The following is an 18912-nucleotide window of genomic DNA, read 5'->3' as shown; positions in this document are numbered from 1 at the left end:
TGGTGAAGATCTGTAATGTAGCCTTTTCTGTTTGAAGGGCACTTTCTTTCCAAAATCTAGTTATTGCTCAGTAGGTATATATCAAACAGTGTGGTACAATATCTGTGATATTTATAGCAGCTTGTTACTGTGGGAGAAATAGGAAGTGCTAGAAAGGTTCTTTCTTTGATCAACCAGCAGTGCTGCTGTTAGAGGAATTTGTTGCTGCAATTCATATTAATTTAATTACTGACAGACTTATATACTCACGTGTTTCTGGGAAAACAGTCTGGTGCTTTATAACAATAAATATTTTAACAAAGTAATATCAGTTACTTAAAACCAAGCAGGGAGGGAATTCCACAAACCCAGTGTTGCCACTGAGAAGCCCTAATCCTGGTTGGTTGTAGCAGACCTCCTTTCTGGATGGCATTCATAACAGACCAGAAGAAGATAAATTGAGATTTTGCTGGTGATCTGGGCAAATCATTCCTTTAAAGAGGCAGGACCCAAGCTATAAAGGTATTTATGTATTAAAACAAACACTTCAAAATTGATTGAGAAAGCAGTATACTTCAGTGATATCAACCACAACAAGGATGGAACAAAACCATGACAAAGCCATGTCTCCAACCCCCAACTTCTTCAGATGGTCTTGGAGGATATAATGATTGATGATATCCAAAGCATCTGATAGATGCAGGAGTACTAGCAAAGGTTTTGTTTATTTATTATTACATTTATATGCTAATATATATATATATATATACTCCCCTGTGCTGCTTCCTCAAGAGAATGTCCAACAGGGGAACGAACCAAAGAGGTCTTTGTGCAATGAGTAGCACTGAAACAGATCTAGATAATCAGGATTATTCAGAAGTGCCTTAAGTTGTGGGCCACCATCTGCTCAACTGTAGGTCATTATAGTCAAAAATAGAGGAATTAGAGGGAAGTATAGACTACAATTCTCTTTAGAGAAGACAGCAACATCCTCTAGAAAGAGGCATTAATGACATCTTTCTTGCAGATATGAGTGAGTGATTGAGGAGAAAAAAATTGGTTAAGCTCTCAGGTTCACTGCTGAGGATGTAAGGAAGCTTTCTACAAGCTTTACAAAGGAGAAAAACTAAATTTCCTCTATTTCAAAGCCACATATAGCCATGTCACTATGTTCTCAGTGGAGGTAAATCATATCTGTTTTGAGACATCTGCTTTCTTACTTCACAGCCCACAGTTCTTTGACAGATTAACAGGATCTGTGTGCTCAAGGAATGGGCAGTGATCATGTGGTAGTCCATGATCTGATGTGGCTCAATATTTCAGTCTACTATCAAAAGCTCAACTGAAAGATTTAGTGCCACAGCAAACTACAGTTAAGCATATTGTGGCATTTCATTAGATCCAGAGTTACCTGTGAATAGGTTCTCACAATTGGCCTGTGTTCTACAACACAGGTCCCCAAACCCCAGACTGTGCACTGGTATCAGTATATGGCCCATTGGGTACTGGGCCATGTAATTGAGCAAAGCTTCATCTGTGCATGCATGGGGTGTAGGTAACATGCAAAATCATGTCCCTCCCAGTCCATGGATTCTTTTTTTCTGTAGGACCAGTCCCTGGTGCCCAAAAGGTTGGGGGATGCTGTTCTATATAGAAGGACAGATTCAGTAGATGCACCTTAACCATAATATAACGTTACTGCTAGGGCACAAAGAATCATGATCATTTATAGTTTGCATTATAGATGATTTATTCAAATCTGTACATAAGAATCTGCTGGATTAAATTGGCACTAGATAAGAGTCAATGAAATCCAGGGAGGGGCTGCACTTTGATCTTTTATGGCAACACAAGAACTATAAACTGATGTCATGTTTAACTCTGCCCCTCCCCCAACTCTGTCTGCCATCCTATCCAAGTGGTGAGGCAAAACTCACTATTGAGATGGTAAACATAGCAGACAAAGCACACAATTGTGGTAAAACTGCATTGATGACAATGGTGGCAGTGATGTTGCTGCAGACATCAGAATATTGGATCACTGGACATCATATTTCAGAATATCAAATGTGACAGACCAAATGGAAGAACTGATTATCTTATTCCATTACCAGCTCCAATATTCCTTTATCCAACAAATTATTCTTCTCTATTATTTCTTTCCCAAGCTGTTGTTTTACACATCACATTGTTCCAACACTAGATCTTCCTCTTTTCATTTTCACTTTCCTACACTTTTGTCTTCTCTGTGTCACAACTCTTCAAAAGCCTATAACCAAAGTCAAAAACCCTCACTCTACTCCTTTGATACTATTGTCTTTCAGACAATCACTTTATTTTTTGCTCTTCCATCATCCTTTGTTTCCAACACTTTCCATTTTTGACTCTTCTTCCTTTGATTTTCTAGACTCCCTTTCCCCTATATCCAGTGTAAATTCAGTTATTCATTTATTCCTTACGAATCATCCAAAGATATTAATAGAAATTTTTTTTGGTGCATGCTCAAAAAAACCCCATGCCAGATATAAACATATGCCAATATTACTATGCGTGTGTGTTCTCTTTGTGTATATACAGTACATCAATGTAAATCATCATTTCATTGTTTCTGAGTATATATTTTAAGATTTTTTTTAACATGTAGTCTTTTCCAATTCTTAGAGGAGCAGAGTATTATTACATCCATTTTTACTTTGGTCTTTTACTCCTTTTCCATTCAATTTCAGATTTGGTTAATCTTATCAAAGTATATCTTCACTGTATTCATTTTAATATCTACAGACATTCATTGTTTCCTCACTGTTCTGTGACATTTATACCATCAATAATATATTACCCTACTTTTTTCATCCAAGTCTTTCTTGAAAGAAAAAATTAGCACTGTAATTTTTAGTAGTAGAAGTTATGAAAGACAGAAATAATTGCAGAATCAAGGAATTATATAGCCCAGAAGAGGCCATCAAATCCAACTCGCCAGACAATGAAGCAGGCTATCCTAAGTTGATGAATCACTAGACCAGTGTTTCTCAACCTTGGTAACTTGAAGATGTCCGGACTTCAACTCCCAGAATTCCCCAGCCAGCGAATTCTGGGAGTTGAAGTCCAAACATCTTCAAGTTGCCAAGGTTGAGAAACACTGCACTAGATGTATGTTGACTACATCTAGTGATGAGGAATACTACCTCCTTCAATGAAGTTTTTATTTTATCATCTGCTTTTATCATTTTTCATGTGCTTTCAGAATCTTCCTTTGTCTCCTAAGGCCCAGTTCCTTCAGTGTCTCCTTAATTTCCAATTCCTTGAACATCCTGACTGTTTTTCTCTGCATTATTCCAGTTTTCTCAGAATCTATCTTTAAATATACCCAGAACTGAAAACTGTACTGAAAATGAGGTCTGGCCATGCAGAGTATAATGTATCTGTTGCTTCCAGTTGCTTGTAAATTAGATTTCTCTTGAAGCAGTTTAAAATTACATTTGCTTTTTTAGCAGCCATGCTGACTCATATTCAATTTGTGAGCAGTTATTATTCCAAGATCTTTTCTTGTTTCATTTTTCACCCACCCTATTCCTATACAAAACTTACTTTTTCTTAAGTGAAGAACTTTGCATTTGTGTTGATACATTTTATACTGATACTTTCAGTCCAACTTTAATATATCAAGATAGACTTAAATTTGTTTTTGTCTTCTAGAGTAGAGGTAGTCCTTGACTTACAACAGTTTGTTTAGTGACCACTTGAAGTTACCACGGCACTGAAATAAGTGACTATGACCATTTTTCATACTTATGACTATTGCAGCATCCCCACACGATCAAAATTCAGACACTTGGCAACTAAGTCATCTTTACGATGGTTGTAGTGTCCTGGGATCATGTTATCACCTTTTGTGACCTTCTGTCAAGCAAATTAAATGAGGAAGGCAGATTCACTTAACAACATGTTACTAACTTAACTGCAAAGATTCACTTATATAACCATGGCAAGAAAGGTCATAAAATGGGGCGAAACTAAGTTAACTATCTCACTTAGCAACAGAAATTTGGGGTTCAGTTGTGGCCATAAGTCAAGGGCTACCTGTATCTTAATTTGATGCCATCTCCAAATTGAATTTTCTTTGCTACTAAGTTAATAATAAAAATGTCAAGTCCTTTGGCATTCCGCTTGATACCAATCTTCATTTTGTTGAGTTATTGATGAATACTCTGGTTTTTAAGAATGTATTTAAATCAGTTCTGGATCCTTCTACAGGACATGGATTTGTAACCTGGCCATTCTCCTTTAATGGAAACTTGCATTCAATAATGAATGAACATCCTAAGGTCTATTGTACACAGAATGTGTAGAAATTCTCAATATAGTAATTTAAAAATACTATTTCAGCATTATTTGGGTCTAATTTCTTAACTATAGCCAAGAGAACCCTATCTCACACAGATTCCTTTTTCAGTTTTGTAATTAATTGGTAACTAATTTTTTTTAAAAGGCATGAGTATCACCATGTTAGTTTTTGCATATATTGTTTAAAACATCTGTTCAGTGTTATTATTAGATTTTTAATCTTCGTATGTAAAGTTATGTATCCAATGTACTGTTTCATTACTATTACAAAACCACTCATATTATTGAAATTCCAGGAGTTTAGGTGCTTTAATTGGCTCTTCTATTTTTGAACAAAGTCTTGCAGTTTCATTTGTGCAATGTATGAAATTTAGACAAATTGGCACTGAGACTACTGATTTGGAGTCTAATTAAAAGAATCAAAGGGATGCAAAGAATAATATAATGAAGTCTTGGGTTATAGTATTATTTGTTTTATATATGTACATACACATATGCATGTTTGAGATAAGCATCATTATACAAAGTACAGAAAAGGAATAAGAAATACTAAGCCAGAAGAATTAAAGACATATAATGAGAGAAAGGGGAAATTCAGCTAAAACTACTTTACAAGACCACTATTCACTATACATCTCCATGTAGTTCTTTCCTTATGGGCTTTGTTGCTTTTACTTTTCCATATATTTTGCCATATATTATATTATACTGGTATATTTTTAAGCTTCTCACTTACCTTTTTTTGAAAATTTCATCACCCCATCCAATCACAATTTCTTGATCTTTCTTTCTGCTCAATCCATTTATTCTTCATGATTTGCAATTCAATTCTTTCACTCTCTGATGTGACCAAGTGCCTCAATGTACTTAATATTCCTGCTTGTATTTAGCATCTCCCCTACATAAAATCAATATACATAAATTTACTCAGATCTATTATGTCCTTCCCTTTCTTCTAGATTCATATACTGTACACACAATGTATTTATTCTTCTTTTAATCATTTCATGTGTTTATTCATGTGAGTATGCTTCTCACCATTTATTCCTCTTATAGTCCATGTCAGAATCCACATGGCATTTTGGAACATATTGATTACTCTGCTGTAGGCATTCTCATAATCCAGTTTAACCAAAATCATGGTGTACTATTCTACACAAACTTGGTCTTCAATTTAAGATCTTTCTTTCAAGCCAACATTCCTTTTTGCTACCATATTGGTTTATACTGTGAAATACATTATATTGAATGGCACTTACATTTGAGTATAACCGTTTTTAAACCTTGTACTAGCATGAATATACTGAAGGAATAGAGACTCTCATTTATAACTCATCTGAAGGTTCAGAAATGCACTTACCAGTTGGTTTCATTTTCCTGATATTATAATGAAAAGAGCTCGCCCTAATATAATGGCTTAGGAAGTGCCAAGATAACAGTTTGCTTTCCAAGTGTCTCCAAAGCCAGTGCAACAGGGATAAGCTTTCCACTTCACTTGGGAAATAGAAGGGGTGTTTTAAATTTTAGAATTTTATCCCACTCTTTTTTCATATACAACTCAAGCAGAGGTGGTATTCTGCTGGTTCTTACTGGTTTGGGTGAACTGGTAGTGGCGGCTGCTGGAGGCTCCACCCACCCGCCCGACGTAATGTGCGACCTGTGCATGCGCAGATGGTGTTTGCGAGTGAAGCGAGCACGTGCTCACATTTGTGAATCGGTAGCAAAGGTAAGTGAATCCCACCACTGAACTCAAGGGGGCAAACAAATCAATAGTCCTTCCTCCTCAGGGACGTGCAGTCACTAGAGGCAGGGAAGGCGGGGCCTCACCAGTCTCCTGAGGGAAAGGAAAGAATTTTAAAGAATTTTTTAAAAATTATTAAAGCCAAGGTAGTTGCTACCAGATTCCAAGTCACAGTGACTTGGAGTCTGTGCTTAGTGTTAACTATAGGAGGAGGCGAGAGAACTCGGGGCCTCCTTTGCATAAGGAATTTTTTGCCTTTTAAAAGTTAAGAAAGGGTTAAAAAGCAAAAAAATTTGTATGCAAAGGAGGCACTGATTCTCCCGCCTCCTGATCTGGGAGCAGCGAATCATGCCTTCAAGTTGGTTGAGCACGCTTACGTTGGGTGGGAGGAGTCAGTTCTTCGAGCAAACTTCAGCCCGAGCAGAAGGTAAGCGGAGCGCTGGCCGGAGGGAACGGCATGCTGCCTTTTGGGCCCTCAGGCACGTGTCAAGATAGACCTCGATGATCGAGGCTTAATCTCGACCAGGTGAACCGCGAGTGGCAGGGAGGGAGGGGCTGCCTGCCTGCCTGCCTGCCTGCCTGCGTGGAGTGCAGCTGCCCTGTTTTGCAACAATTCAAAAAGCCAAAAGGGGGGAAATGCGGCATGGAAACCCGGCTCTGGCGACCTAACGGCTGGGTACTTTCAAACACACCAAAGCTTTCCGAAGCCCCCTCCCCTCCTCTTCCGCAGCCAGCTGCTCAGGGCGAGCACTCAGCTCTTGCTCTTGCAGCAGCCGGATGCAGTCAGTGGTGGCTGCTGCGCAAGCCGCGTGCAAGGCATCTGTCCACCGGGCGCCAGATCCACCTCAGCTCCGCGCAGCAGCAGGTGGCGCAAACAGTCTAGGTAGCCGCGGCTGGCCATGATGTGCAGCAGTGTTGTGAGCTCCTGCTTGTAGGTCAGAGACCACAGCCCTGTGGAGAGAAGGTGGAGGGTCAGCCGCCTGAGCCACGGGGCAGCCTCTGGGGGTGGGCGGCCTTCCTAGCCCCAGCTCCCTACCCCGGCAGAGGGAGAAGGGGTGGGGTGGGAGTGGGACCTCCGCGTCCACAGCTGCCGCCCTCCCTTTCTCTGTGAAGCTGGCCGGCCCCACTCCGCACGCTCTCTCTCCACGCACTCAGCTGGCGGGCACTGGAGCGATACTGCTGCCACTCGTGGGAATCGCTAGTGTCGAAGATGGAGTTGGGGCCCACGCCGCTCTCGGGGTCGCTCAGGCAGCAGAGAAGGGTGCAGCCGTCGCCCGCCAGCAGGGCCTCTCAGAAGCCCTGCGCCCCTCCCCGTGCCCTGCACGTCGAGATGGGTTCCATGGCTGTGCCTTTTCCCCGGAGGGAGACGGACGATCTCCCCGGCGGCGGGGGACTTTAACCCTGGAACACCTGGCTTGGCGCCTGGGGAAGGGCAACACCTGGGCCGGCAGGAGCAGTGTTCAAGTGTGCCAAGGGGAGCCAGCGTGGGGGGGCTTCCCTGCCCGATCGGAGTGGCCGCCGAGCGAGCGCTTCCTCAGCCAGGGGACCGCAGGAGCCGCCGCAGCCGCTCCCAGGGGAGGACCTGAACGCTTGCCCTCTTCTCCCTCATGGAGCGTCCGCGCGCCGGCTGGCGAGATGAGCGGACCTCCACTTCAGGGCCCCGGCGGGAGGACTTTAAAGTCCCGACCCGGTCCCGCTCTATGGCGGACGCGGCGCCAGGGCTTTGGTGGGGTTTTCGCACTTTCCTCACCGGCCATGAAGCTCACCGCACGTCTCTGTTCCCCCTCCTATTTTCCTGACAACAACAAATCTGTGCAGTGGGATGGGCTGAGACGGAGTGACTGGCTGAAAGTCACCCAACGGATTTTTCATCCCTAATGTAGGATTTAAACTAGAACAAGAACAAACTGGGATTTGTCTTCCTAGTTATGCAAACTCTTGCTTCAAATATTTACAATTTAGGAATTGACTTACAACTGGAGAAAAGAGTTACAGTTTGAACTTTGAAAGTTCCTTGAAGGTGGCACTCCTTTTTTGCACTTAGTAAATGATTTGCTCATATTCATATTGCAAAAATGAAATGATTTCCTTTGTTGTCCTCCTCATAACATTAGGGATAAATATATTTCTGGTTTTAGATGGCCAGTTGTTGAAATGTTAAACTGTAATAGCATCTAATAATATTGAAATATAATATTACATAAAATGCATTATATTCATCCATAAATATGGTAATGATTAGATAGGAAAGAAATGGAGCAAAAAAAGCATTAACAAAATCCATAAAGAGTGTCTCCAGAATTTATACAATTAAAATAACAACAGATATTAACAAATTAATTAAAATTAAATAATTAATTAATCTAATCCTTCTAAGATATACTGTCATAATTAACTATGAGTAGCACTGTTTTTAAGAAAATCTGTACTGCAGCATTGCAAATATATCTGAATGTTTTGGGTAGGAATGGATTGAAGCTTATTTCTTTGTAGTATTAGACATAGAATAGACATATAAAAGTTTTTATTTAAAACAGACCTTATAGCAGGTGTGTCCAATTCATGGATCATGCATGGACAGCTATGTAAAGTGGTCCCACAAGATGATTAAAAAAAGAAGCTTGTTATTTGTATACATTAAATATATATTTTGTGTGTAAATCAAGACAATTCGTCTTCACTCAGTGCAGTCCAAGCTAGTCTTGAGAAATCATGCATTACTGAGGGACCAGGGGTGGGTTCCTGCCAGTTCTAACCTCTTCTATAGAAGAGGTTCCACAAATCTACAGTGCTGTTTAGAACCGGTTCCAGCTCCCTCCCCCCGCCCGTCCGCACATCATCAAGATGAAGAGCGAGAGGAGGAATTCTGGGAGTTGAAGTCCACAAGTCTTAAAGCTGCCAAGTTTGAATACCACTGGGATTTTTTTTCTAAAGGGTTAGGGGTGCAAAGGTCTTGTAACTTGACAGCTTTAAGACTTGCACACTTCAATGCCAGAGTTCCTGAGCCAACATGACTGGAGGAGGACTTCTGGGAGTTGAAGTCCACAAGTCTTAAAGCTGTCAAGTTTGAACACCCCTGGGTTTTTTTTTCTCTAAACGGTTAGGGGTGAAAGGGTCTTGTAACTTGACAGCTTTAAGACTTGCATGCTTCAAATGCCAGAGTTTCTGAGCCAACATTTTGGTTGCTAAGCAAGAGCATTGTTAAGTGAGTTTCACCACATTTTACAAGTTGGCCACGCCCACCTAGTCACATGGCTGGCAAGCCACTCCCACCCAGTCACATGGCTGGCAAGCCACTCCAACCTGGTCACATGGCTGGCAAGCCACTCCCACAAAGCAGGCCACACCTACAGAAGAGGTTCTAAAATTTTTTGAAACCCACCACTGTCAGAGACACAAAAAATAGAATAAGCTTCCCACTGAAGTAATGGAGAAACATAATAATTCCCATATTCATCTTATTTAGATATTGCCTATGTGATACTTTGGACGTGAAAGATATTGCATAAATACAATATAAACATTGAATTGATGTTTGCTTCTGGGTATTTTGCCGTGTAATAAATAGGTATTTGAATAAACAGGATTTGGTATCTTTAAGATTATTGCTAATATATGTTGTTTCACTTTTTATTTGTTATACTCCAGTTCATTTGGGCAAGAAGCTCAGGAAATCTTCCTGTAACAAAATATATCATGCTGTTACCCAATGCCTTCTTTTTTAAAATAATGCTTAACAACAACAAAAAAGGAGACGGAGAAAAGAAAATCTTAGTGCTGTTTAGATATGCAAAACCCCTTGACTTTCGCAGCCATCTCTTATTTGGGATTCAGTTATTTTGTAGAAGGGAAATGCTGCTGGCAAAGGTTTTGGAAAGAAGGAAGTGGTTAAGAAGGGAAAAGCCACTTAATTCCGCTTTTCTTCAATGCAGAACACTTTCAGTTATCACATGGGACTGCAGTGTTTCATAAAATTTGGCCTTTGTGGGAATATCTGTGTTGTTGTATCCACTGTAATAAATTCTGATTTTATCTAAAATCAGATATTGACCATTCTGCAATAGTCTGGATTAAAAATGTAAAATTCAGGATTGAGTCCATTCAGTATAGTTTCTATAGTAAGGGCAAATTTATTACCGGTATACATTTATCAGCTGTGGTGGGGACCAATTTTCGTTCACTTTGTACCATATATTTCTGCATTCTTATATGCGGCATAGTGTAAGTTTTTACAGCAGATTATAACACAACTATAAAGCTTGTATGGAAACTGCAGTGGATTAATCCATATACAGGTAGACCTCGAGTTACGACGACAATTGAGCCCAAAATTTATGTTGCCAAGTGAAACATTTATTAAGTGAATTTGTCCCATTTTAAGATATTTCTTGTCACAGTGATTAAGTGAATCAGTGAATTTGTTTAATAATGCGGTTTTTAAGTGAATCTGAATTCCCCATTGACTTTGCTCTTCAGAAGTTTGCAAAAGGGGATCACATGACCCCAGGACACTACAATGGTCATAAATAATGAACTAATTGCCAAGCAATCAAATTTGACCCTGTGGATGCTACAATGGTTGTGTGAAAAATGGTCATAAGTCACTGAAAAAAGTGCCATTGTAATTTTAAATGGTCACTAAATGAACTGTTGTAAATTGAGGACTAACTGTACAAAGTTCCTTTAGTTCAATGTTATCAGCCTCAGCAATTTTTTAAGATGCATGGAATTCAACTCTATGAATGTGGAATTCTGGGAGCTTTAGTTGGCTAGTTCATTTTTGGCCTTTGAAGGACTTCTGGAGGACCAGGAGAGGTCATTTTCACCTTCCCCAGGCTTCAGGAAAGCCTCCAGAGCCTGGGGACGGCAAAAAACGGGCCTACCATGCCTACCGGAAGTTCTGGCCTCCAGGGGGGCTGGGGGGCATTTTCACCCTCCCCAGGCTTCAGGAGGCCAGGGGGGGAGGATCGTGCATGTATGCACAGCGGGATGTGAGGGGGTATTGAATTATGGGTGTGGGCATGTGTGCTTTCGGCACCCGAGCCAAAAAAGGTTAGCCATCACTGTCCTAGCAGATGTTCATTTAGTCAGGATGCAAATTGTCAAAAAAAAAATGTTTTCTTAGATAAAACTTGAGAAGTGACACCTTTTTTCCTTTTAGAAAGAAAGAAGTATGACTTCCTCTGTGGATTGTATTGCTGAAAGCTTTGTGTAGGTTTAATGGTTAAGAGGCTTCCTTCAAAGGGGATTTCCATAATTTGTATTTTTATTTATTTGTATGTTTGAATCCCACTTTTATTACTTTTACAAATAATTCAAGTTGATGAACATATCCAACACACATTCGTTCTCCTTTCCCCCCCACAATAACAACGCTGTGAGAGAGGTTGAGCCGAGAGAGAGATTAGCCAAAATCATCCAGCTGGCTTTCATGGCTAAAATGGGATTTGAATTCACGGTCTCCAGCTTTGTAGCCTAATGATCACTAGATCAAACTGGCTGTCTGGAGTTGGCAAAAGACAATTATTAGATTTGTTCAATTGTATTCCACATGATAGTCTAGCTAGATGGATAAGTCTTTGCAGTTAAATAAGTTGTGTTTGTGGTGAGCAATGTAGGTTTCAGTCAAATGACAGGAAAGAATGATATTCAGTAAGTCACTCTTTAGGATTGTATCTTGATTCTGTGCAAGAAATAAGTAGTGACGTGCGGTGGGATTTACGGTTGGTGAGGCAAGAGCGCAGCGGCGGTGAGAAGCAGTCCCCGTCGCTGTCCCCAACAGAGATGTCTCGCATTTATGTCCGCTATAGACATGAGACGCCTCTGTCAGACACAGCGGCGGGGGCGGAGGAGGCGGGGGGCAAGGCGGCAGAGTGCGGCAGCGGTGAGAAGCAGCATCCCCGCTGTTGTCCCTGACAGAGGCATCTCGCGTTTATGTCCGCCATAGACGTGAGATGCCTCCGTCCGACCCACATACCTTTTCCAGCTATGTCACAGAGGATTTCAACTCTCATCTTGTCTGCCATGATGAAAATGTAAAAAATGTAAAAAGAAAAAGGCAAAAGCTGCTGCTGCCAAAGCAGGACTTGGCGAGAGAACCACGTGCCTCCTTTGCATAAGGAATTTTTCACCTTTTAACCCTTAACTCTGCTCAAGTGATCATAAAGATAGAGTAAAGGAGGCACGTGGTTCTCTCGCCTCCTCCTGCAGTTAAGCACTAAGCAGAGTCATCCACTGTGACTCTGGCAGCAACTACCTCTGCCTTTTTCCTTTTAATTTTCCTTTTCTTTTCATCATGACAGTGGTGAGACCCTGCCTCCCCTGACTGCACCGTCCCTGGTAGTTTTATACATAATTCCCTGGAGGTGTCAATTTTCATTTTGACTTAAGATAATCAGAAAAAATCACAATGTATTAAAAAAGCAGATTTCTTTTTAGTTAAAATCTGATATTCTTGTTTTTATGATTGGGATGTTTATGAGAGTTCAACTATTGTGCCAAATCCATTGAAGAACTCCTTTTTAGATTGGATTTTTGTGTTGGTGTAGTTTCAACCATAATTAAGGCCATGCATACACAAGATTCTTTTTTGTGTGTATATTTTACACACAGCTGTTGTATTAAGTCTATACCTGTGCCATTTGAAAGTGTGTGGTTTAGTTTCAAATGTTTTGCAAATGGAAAATTAACTGCTTCTTTGTACTGAAATTCTTTCAGCTGTGCTAGTTTTTATTCTTTTTTTAATGGGGGGGAAGAATGAGGAAGCATACATGCCTTATTTCTGATTATTATCAATTTGATTGTGCTGAATTTTTTTTTATTGTGAGCTGCGAATTTGGCCCATTTTTTTCCACATTTGACAGAAAATAGATGCACAAATTATTGCATGTAATTTTGTATACCCTCTCTTCTAGTGCATTTGTTTTCATGAATCATATGTATTCTTCACAAATATATATTTTAAATAGGACAGTATGTTTTTGAACATACTTTACCTTGCTATGTTCTTCTAGGTGTAATTTGAAATATAGAATCTTACAAATCACTGAACCAAATTGCAAAAGAGTTCTCATTCTGAGGGACCTGGTTTCTCACCTTTCCTTGCAGCTAATTTCCAAATTTTTAGAAATAAAAGTGGCAAACCTGGATGCTAATACAGAATGCAGCTGAAATGGATTAGATGCCTAAACTTGCAGTGGCAATTTTATATTCTACTAGCTAACCCAGCATTGTCTGGGTATTTATTTATAGAGGGAAAATGTCCAGGCCAAACATAATTTCTAATGTTGGATTTTCCCCCTTACCAGAGGGAGCCCCCTTGTGGAGTATTGTGAAGCTGTTACCACGGCGACTCCACTGCGCTGTACAGTAGAAGCCATTTTATGGCAGTATAGTAGAAGCCATTTTAAGGTACAACAGACTGTACCTTAAGAGAACACACACACTGGGGTTTTAGGAGTGTCTTACCTCTACAATTTTTTTTTCAGAGAGTAAATCATCTGTATACCAAGTTTGGTTGAAATTTCTCAAGGAGTTCTAGAGGCAATGGCTATGCAAACTCTTGCCACAATAGTTTTTCAGGGAAGGTGATGCTACGACTTCTAGAAGTAACATTTTTGAACCATAGAAGTTCTGACCTGTAATTAAATTTTAAATTCCTTTTCTATTGCAGAATATCTTGGCCTAAGAGAACTTTTCCCCATTAATATTCATTAATTTGATCAAATATTTATTGATGCATGGGGATACTTTTAAATAATAACAGTAAGATATTGAATGACATGCTTTGGACTTTGTTTTGATCAGAGCATTCTGCAAATATTTAAACAATGACCAAATAGTCTCTTTGCTTGTATTTCAGATTTCATGTAAAAGCATCAGAAAGATTGGCAGCCAGATTGATGTGATATCTGTGGAAAATGAATTAAAGCAACATGACCAAGGCTCATTTCGCATTCTGCAATTATATTGAGCAAGTGCTAAATAGGCTCTAGTTACTCTGTGATTTTCAGCTTTTCCTTGACAAACCAGAAAGGTAACCTTTTAATTTATTATCCTAGCTTAGGCATAGCTGAGGGATAAGGCATTTTCTACCAAGCATCTGTAACATCCGTGTTGAACTGGTTTTGATTCAGAGTAGGATTCCAATCCAGTTTTGCAAATGTAAAAAAAAAAATGGTTCTACCCTTCCATTGCTAGCAGAAATAAGATTCTTTTAGATCATCTGGCTTTGTTTTTTCCCTTTGAAAATTTCCTTATTACAGCACTTGATTATATTTCTGTATTTTTTCAAGTACAGAATATGGCACTTAGTTTTAATAAAAGCGATTACAACATGATTTTTTTGAGTGCTAAAAGCCTTGGAAAATGAAAGATCATGCTGTCAAACCTCTGTGGTGATACTGTTTACTGAAGCAGTTTTTAAAGAAAGACCGAAGATCTCTGGAAGATTATCAAAAGTTTCTAAATGAAAAAATCCATTACATCCAATCAATTTTCCTAAAGGATTTGCAGTAATTACGAGTGGTGAGACAGCATAGGAGAATATGCCTTTTAGTGATCATTTCAAATATTCAAGGAGTCAAGATGAAACCCAGCATGCTTAGTTAAAGTTACATGTGAATTGAAGATATGAAAGATCTGCATGTCTTTCTATATCATGTGTTAGAGTAGCAGAATTTATAATTGCTGAAGTAAGAATCTTTTCAGAGCAAAGTTGAAAATCCTTTGCTTTCTATTTTAGAATATCGACTTTGTTAGCTTTCTACAGTCTTTCCTGTTCATTTTGTTCCTCTTGTGGTCAAAATGAAACATGTTAAAAATTGATGCTGCCTGAAAGGTTCAGGAAATAAACTGAAGAAAGGAGTAGTACATTTTAAATCAGGCTCGGACCTAGGATCTGATTTATTTATTTTTCTGTATGAAGGGCTTTAGCACCAGGATGAAACAAAATCTTATTGTATGTTGTTGCAATTGTAATTTGTTTTGAATGCCTTCTTTGTTAAGAGTTTGACTCATTTCTTTGGTTTTGGATTATGATTATTTTTAATATGGTTTTAATATGGTTCTATTTTGATGTATATAAGGTTTTATAGATGACCATATCATTTTAAAAAATAAAATAAGGTTAAATTCACACCTGCAGCCAGAGTGGGAGACCCCTAGTGTAAGGTAAAAAAAAAACATTTGTTAAAAGAATTAAAAGAAGAATCTGTCACTGCAGGATAATATAACAAGTCAGTATAGCATTATAGAAAGAGGTATTTGGATGCAAGTATGTAATACGGGCAATATTGATTTGTATTAGGTACTTTTATTAAGTATTTGTTTCAGCAGGGCTTAGCATCTGGCTTAGCATACTTTTATTTAAGATATTAGCAGTTAATATTTATTTAAAAACAGTAATTATTTATCATTCTTTATGTAATCAAACAGCAATATAATTATACAACTATATTCCTATTGCATAAAAGACTATAAAAAAGAAACCTAATCTATTATATGAAAAAATATAAAGTGGGAGGAGGGGAAAAACATCATATATTAAACCACCGAGGAGAAAAGCAAAAAGGAAAAAGGACACCTGCCCTGAAAAAAATCGAAACAAAACGTAAAATTAATGAGAAGGAAAAAATCCCACATCTAAATTATATTTTAATTCTTTATATAGAGAAAAAGGTTGTGTCAGTCAATTAAAATTATATAACTTGCTTTAATTTTAACATTAATACTCAGTTTTTTAAATACTAAGTTAAACCTAGTCTGTACAGCACTATATTGTCCAGTCTTGCCTCCCCATCTGTTCAGATCCAAATCCATCTTAGTTAAGTTGATTTACCTTGTCTGGATTTGGCTTTTGAGCAGGATTGGTCCTTGGATAGGAGATAAGAAGACCAGGACTATGGGCCAGGAAGTCGAAAAGAACAGGCTAGAATAAGGTGACCAGATTTTCAGATTGGAAAAGAGGGACACCCTTGACCGGGGGGGGGGGGGGGGGGGGGCTTGATTAAAAAAAATTTTTTTTGTCAAAAGGTCACCCCAGGTGACCTTTTTGCCAAACAAAATTTTGATCACGTGACCATGAGGATGCTGCAACGGTCGCTAAGTGTGAAAAATGGTCATCAGTCACTTTTTTCAATGCCATTGTAACTTTGGTCACTAAATGTTTTCCCCCTCCTCGAGACTCCTCACTTAGCCTTGCTTTTCTATATTATCTTCACTGACACTGTTAGTTTTATTGTTTTCTTGAAGAGATATTTTATTATTCTTTTGTAAATCCTTTTGGATTTTTTCATGAAGAATTCCAGTATAAAAATAAAAAAAAAAACACCATAGAGTAAGCTATCTTTCTCCATAGTGAGGGGGGAGGAGTATCCAGAATGGGTTGACCTTATCCTCTCGTGATTGGTTTGAGTCAGATAAGCTCTTTGGGCTCTGCCCCCTGGAAGTGAGCCTGCCCAGTTTTCTGACTCAAAACCATCATGAGAAGTTGCTCATTCGAGAGCTCCAGGAATTTACTAGGATCTAAAGGAAAATTCATTTGGACCCGTCGAGTTTTGCCTCCCTGCTTCACTCCTCCTGCAGAATTGGGACTGCCACTAGCCCCCCTGGGGCGGCAGGCTGCCCTGGACACTGAGGACATCCGAAGACTCTCAGTGAGGAGCTTGGCCGGGGCAGCAGAAGGAAGGGCAAAAGCCTCTAGCAGGCAGCCCTAACCAGGAGGACGGGCAGAAGCCTCTAGCAGGCAGCCCTAACCAGGAGGACGGGCAGAAGCCTCTAGCAGGCAGCCCTAACAGCTGAGGCTTGTAAGAGCTGGAGATTTGACTCACCCCAATCAAGGGAAAGGTTGCACCTCTCCAGACCTCCAGTAATTTTCAAAGGATTAAAGAAAATAAACTTGGACCCGGCGAACCCTGCCTCCCTTCATCGCACACAGCCTCCTCCTGCAACGACCGGATTGCCACAAGCCCTCTGGGGCGGCATGCTGCCCTGGCCATTGAGTGAGGTGGAGTCACTCTGTGAGGACCGTTGCCGGGCAAGCAGGAGAACCGGGCACACATGCCTCCCAGAGGCAGCCCTTGATGAGAGGCTTCTCAGGAGCAGAAGCGCTCCTCCGCTCCCCTCAGCCACGAGGGTTTTTAAAAAAGGAAAATCTGTGCTGGCAGCTATCACCAGCGGACAAGGTGAGAGCCGGAAAGGCTCTAAAACAGCTGCGGGAGATGAGCGGCAGCCGCATGGCAAGCCTGCAAAGGCAAAAGCCATTCCCATGTGCTCCAGCAAACAGGAGCCTTTTGAATTTGGAGCCGGGGGCCATCTTGAAGCCACGTGGTCCAAGATGGCGGCCCCCAGCAGCTCAGGAGGCCGGCAGGACAACAACCACCACTTGAGGAGACCTACAAAGGTGAGAGACGATCGCAGAGGCATTAGCCAAGAGCGAGGGAGGCAGCAAAGGGCCAGAAGGAGGCCTATCAAGGAGTTAAAGAGGCAGGTGGTGGATCAACCGCCCCCCAAGCCTACTTCCTTGTTGAATCACAAAGGCAGCTGCACAAGGCTTGCAGGAAGAACCCCCCCCCCTACCTTTCTGGCTGCCAAGTAACAGGAGAAGGCTTCCTCCATAAGAACATTCTCCTTTAATGACCGGCATCCGTAACAAGCTGTGTTTGTCATGGCTATTTCTTGATTCCCCCTTAAGAAAACTCTCCTTTAATTAGGAGACAGAGCGGGAGGGGCGAGAGGCTGACCGGCATCCGCAGCAAGCTGTGTTTGTCATGGCTATTTCTTGATTCCCCCTTAAGAAAACTCTCCTTTAATTAGGAGACAGCGGGAGGGGCGAGAGGCTGACCGGCATCCGTAGCAAGCTGTGTTTGTCACGGCTATTTCTTGATTCCCCCTTAAGAAAACTCTCCTTTAATTAGGAGATAGCGGGAGGGGCGAGAGGCTGACCGGCATCCGTGGCAAGCTGTGTTTGTCAGGGCTATTTCTTGATTCCCCCTTAAGAAAGCTCTCCTTTAATTAGGAGACAGAACGGGAGGGGCGAGAGGCCTACTGGCCCCAGTAGCAAAAACTGTGTTTTGTTTTGTTAATCCCAAGCCGGCAGCCCCCTGCAGCCTGGAAAAACGCAGGGGGGGGGGAGAATATTCAGCCCAGCTGCTAAAGTGCAGCTCCCAATGGAGCCCCCAATCAGGTTACTGAAGACCTTCCAAGGGTGGGGGTGACTAGGCAAACGGCTAATGCAATACAATACAATACTATGCAATACAATAGCAGAATGGGAAGGAACCTGCAGGCTTTCTAGCTCAATCCCCTGCCCAGGCAGGATATCCTATACCATCTCAGACAAATGGCTTCCTATGGTTGATTAGGCTGACTCTGTAAACCACCTAGAGAGGGCTGAAAGCCCTATGAAGCGGTATATAAATCTAACTGCTATTGCTATTGTCATTGCCACCCAACAGCTTCTTAAAAACTGTTGGGGCTCTCACAATGTCTGGAGGCAGGCTGTTCCACTGATTAATTGTTCTAACTGTCATGAAATTTCTCCTCAGCTCTAAGTTGCTTCTCTCCTTGTTTAGTTTCCACCCATTGCTTCTTGTTCTGCACTCAAGTGCCTTAGAGGATAGTCAGGCAGCCTCTTCTCTGTGGCAACCCCAGAGATATTGGAACACTGCTATCACGTCTCCCCTAGTCCTTCCTTCCAGTAGACTAGACCTACCCAGTTCCTGCAACCGTTCTTCATAGGCTTTAGTCTCCAGTACCCTGATCCCCTGTTGCCTTCTCTGCACTCTCCTTAAGAGTCTCCACATCTCTTCTACATCAGGGGGACCAAACTGAGTGCAGAATTCCAAGTGTGG

At 40.9% G+C, this 18912-nt stretch overlaps 1 protein-coding gene across 8 annotated transcripts in view; it reads left to right on the top strand.

Annotated features, from left to right (window-relative positions):
• The window catches only part of INPP4A (inositol polyphosphate-4-phosphatase type I A), a 122593-nt gene that overhangs the window by 23422 nt on the left and 80259 nt on the right, over window positions 1-18912 (top strand). For all 8 annotated transcript variants that reach the window (XM_032226339.1, XM_032226340.1, XM_032226342.1 and 5 more), the window contains exon 2: window positions 13923-14096. The gene's annotated coding sequence lies outside the window, so the exon portion shown is untranslated. The remainder of the gene's footprint in view (window positions 1-13922; window positions 14097-18912) is intronic.

The sequence above is a fragment of the Thamnophis elegans genome, chromosome 11, assembly GCF_009769535.1.
Source record: "Thamnophis elegans isolate rThaEle1 chromosome 11, rThaEle1.pri, whole genome shotgun sequence".
Taxonomy (NCBI): domain Eukaryota; kingdom Metazoa; phylum Chordata; class Lepidosauria; order Squamata; family Colubridae; genus Thamnophis; species Thamnophis elegans.
This window is presented reverse-complemented; position numbering and strand designations above follow the sequence as displayed.